Source organism: Chiloscyllium plagiosum, chromosome 14, assembly GCF_004010195.1.
Source record: "Chiloscyllium plagiosum isolate BGI_BamShark_2017 chromosome 14, ASM401019v2, whole genome shotgun sequence".
NCBI classification, from domain to species: Eukaryota; Metazoa; Chordata; class Chondrichthyes; order Orectolobiformes; family Hemiscylliidae; genus Chiloscyllium; species Chiloscyllium plagiosum.
The window spans coordinates 40,965,414-40,969,565 of NC_057723.1; positions in this window are offsets into that span (position 1 = coordinate 40,965,414).

Below are 4,152 nucleotides of genomic sequence, written 5' to 3' on the forward strand. Positions count from 1 at the left end.
GTACACCCCCGCCCGACCACCATGTTTCCAAACTAATCGGTTCACTCCCCCAGTGGTAGTGGAATGAGCTGTACATTTCCCACCTCGTCACGCTTTAGTTTCTTTTTTTGATCTTTGGATTCTAACGCACTGCTTTGTTTTGTTTTGTGAGAATTGGAAGTGTCTGATTCAGACCCGATGGGTGGATTGGCCTCCTCTTTCTGCAACAAAATGTGCCTGTTTCTGTTAAGGGTCATGGATCCTGAAGTCTAATGCTGACATCAGGATTAATGTTAAAAATCACACACCAAGTTATAGTCCAACAGGTTTATTTGGAAGCACTAGCTTTCAGAGCGTTGCTCCTTCATCAGGTAACTAGTGGGGTAGGATCCTAACATTGAATCTATAGCAAAAGATCACAGAGTCATGCAATTAAAACGATATATTGAAATACTTAACAGCAATCTAAGTTTGTTCAATATATCATTTTAATTGCATGCGCTGTGATCTTTTCCTATAAATTCTGGTTTATGAACCTGCCCCACTAGTTACCTGATGACGGAGCAGCGCTCTGAAAGCTAGTACTTCCAAATAAACCTGCTGGGCTATTGCGTGATTTTTAACGTTGTCCACCTTGTCCATCATGGCTACGAGGATTAGATCCAGAGGTGCCCTCCACTGCTGTTTTCCTGTCAATAGGAAAACTCCTTGTGCATGGGTCAGGCTGGTATCCTTGCTAGATGTGCAAATCCCTTGTGCAAGCTGGTACTTATCAGCTGGTAAATTAATTCTGCTTCTGCCCTTTTGTGATTGTGTTACATATTACCTCATGCTTGTGTCTCATCACTGGAGTTTATTGTCACAGCTATTGTGTGAAAATGACACCACACTTTGATAATAATGTGGCACCTTAATTATAAACAATTTCTAAACTTTCATTTCCTGTGTACATTCCACCATGTCTCTGATATTAATAAAACACAACCAGCTATTTCAAGACCTTCCAGGGTCAAAAATCTTACTTTTCAGATTTTCTAATTACAGGACTTGAACACAACTTCAATCCTGATATTCATGTGCAGTATTGAGGAAGTGCTGTGCTATTCGACTCAACTGTCTTTTGGATGAAAAGTCTAAACCAAAGCCCTGTTGTTCTCTCAGATGGATGTAAATAAAACCATGGCACTATCCCAAAGGATGGCAGGGAAGTTATCTCGAGTGACCTGGCCAGGATTTACCCCTCAAATCAACATCACAAAAGAAAATTATGTGGTCACTTCCACATTATGACAATGACTACACTTCAATGTAATTGGCTGCAAAGCATTTGCAATGCCTGGTGGTTGTGAAAGTTGCTCATTTCTCTTTTTATCATTGCAACTGATTGCAGATGAAAATGATTTTAATTAACTGCACCACAGATACTTTATTATCTCAAACATCACAAAACCCTGGTGATTAACACATTTCTGAGAGTTCATGCAAATTAGGTGCCATATTTCTCACATTACAAAATTGACTGCTCTTCATTGTGCGGCACGGTGGCACAGTGGTTAGCACTGCTACCTCATAGTGCCAGAGACCTGGGTTCAATTCCCACCTCAGGTGACTCTCTGTGTGGAGTTTGCACATTCTGCCCGTGTCTGCGTGGGTTTCCTCCGGGTGCTCCAGTTTCCTCCCACAATCCAAAAATGTGCAGGTCAGGTGAATTGGCCATGCTAAATTGCCCGTGGTGTTAGGTGAAGGGGTAAATGTAGGGGAATGGGTCTGGGTGGGTGGCGAGTCGGTGTGGACTTGTTCGGCCGAAGGGTCTGTTTCCACACTGTAAGTAATCTAAACTTCATTGGCTGTAGACTACTTTCTGATATTCAGTAGTCATGATAAGCTTTCTTCTTCACTGTTAGTTCATCTGGCTCCAACAGTTAGCTCTAGCTGTAAATTAATGACTAGTTTATCTGGGTGACTAACCACTGACTGCCCACCTACAGCATCCTTGCTGTCTGTTTCCTTCAGTAGGGTTGAGCATCAGATCACTGTTTGGAACAGCTGCATTTCATTGTTGGATTACCTTGAAAAATTACAAAAGATATTGAAAGATCTGCTCATCAGTTGATTAAATTTCAAATTTACCTTGTCTAGCTTACAAGCTGTTTGTAGAAGTGCACTTCTACATGGTACACCGTGACTTGTCATGTGAATTCTCTCATAATTGCTTTCAGTTTAGGGAGAGAAATTATTAAAGTCTGCACATGGAACACTGTTAGAAGTGAGCATCTGAAATTGTGAGGATTTTGATAGCTGGAGAAGAGCAAGCTACTATAAGAAACTGTAACAATTAATTAGAACTGCCATCTGTAACTCATGTGAGTCAAGATGGCTTTGAATTTTCCAGTTCCTGTTCCTGTGGTGATAAGAAACAAAACTGGAGTGTTTTTTTTTAAACCAATCTCAATGGACAAACTTATGAAATAGCCACAGAGTTAAGCAGAAAACCTGAATATGTAAGAGGGCACTCCGTTACCAGTGCTGGGGATAGAATGCAACACTCTGTATCACACCCTTGACCTGAGAAGCAGAGAAGTCAAACTGGTGAAATATTGAAGGCTTTGAAGATCCATTTTGAACGTTATACTATCGTTACTTATGAACAGTATACATGTATCATGAAGTATTTTCTATGTTTCTAAGAAATATTTACAGAAAGGTCAAGGCTGGCATAGGAGATGTAAATATTGTAAAGGACACCACAGAAAAGGAAGCATATCCATCATGGGGAAACCAGTGCTTCAGCTATAACAAGTTGTATCACTTTACACCGAAGTGTTTCACTCCAAAGTAGAAAAGCAAACCTATGAAGAGTAACCTACAAGAATTTGGCACAATTATGTCTCCTAGTTTGATTTGTAACATTGGAGTTGATGCAAAACTAGAGTATCAAGTGATTCGGCTGGCCGGGGGTGGTGGGGGGGGGGGGGGGGGGGGGGTAGTGTCAGTTACATAGCACTGCTTCATGCAATATTTTGATCCTGACAGATCTGTGTGGTGTGGCTCAAGATGATGACTGCGAAATTACACCAATGAAGGTAAATTTGAGGCTGGATGATGTAAAATACTCAACATAAAAGGACAAATGAAGCTGAGAGCCTAATTCAGTAGGAAGATCTATAGTTTTAAATAGCAGGCATTAAGCAAATTTGCTCATCTCAGCTGAAACAAATCTGAAACTTGGACCAGTAAACTTACATGTACCAGAATAAAGTTGCAGTGTTTTTGCAGGGCAGCGGGTCGTCAACTTATCTAGAAAGATCTTCAAAAATTACTACAATAATTTTATAAGTTTTGGATGTCTTTCTCGTGAAAATAGTCGCAGAGTAGATGTGAGTATAAGATCAATTCTGTATATGCCAAGGAGCTTTCTAGCTGTTCTCAAGTCCAACGTAGAGGAAAAGATAGAGGAGATGCAAGGGAAGTGACAACTCCTCCTGATCAATTTGAATCATCCATGGTGAACGTGAATGACCAACTATATAGTCACAACAGCAGACATATACCTAACAGTGAAGAAGCTGCCCCTTTGCTGCAGGCAGCTGATGTGGAATATGTGATGCCATTAACTGCACAGAGTACAGAATGATCATCAATCCCAGAGGTTTCACTTGCTCCAACAAAACTGATGGATTAGCAACAACAGCTATGATTGTTGCAACACTCACTGTGGGAATAAGAATCCATGGAATAATTGATGACACCCATGCCTATCCTTAAAATCCTGAACACTTTAAGGATTAAGTCTGCAATGAGTGTGCAGAAATTAATGGAGGTGTGACTGGGGAAAAACAATTTTGTTCATGAGTGATGATTTTCTTTAAATAAAGATTGGGCAATTTGTAATTGCAAAGGATAGTGCATGCTTTTTTTAAAAAAAACTGATTAGTAGCCATACTCATAATGTAGGTAAAAACAATGACTGCAGATGCTGGAAACCAGATTCTGGATTAGTGGTGCTGGAAGAGCACAGCAGTTCAGGTAGCATCCGAGGAGCAGTAAATCGACGTTTCGGGCAAAAGCCCTTCATCAGGAAAAAAGGGAGAGATCCTGAAGGATGGAGAGATAAGTGAGAGGAGGGTGGGGGTGGGGAGAAAGTAGCATAGAGTACAATAGGTGAGTGGGGGA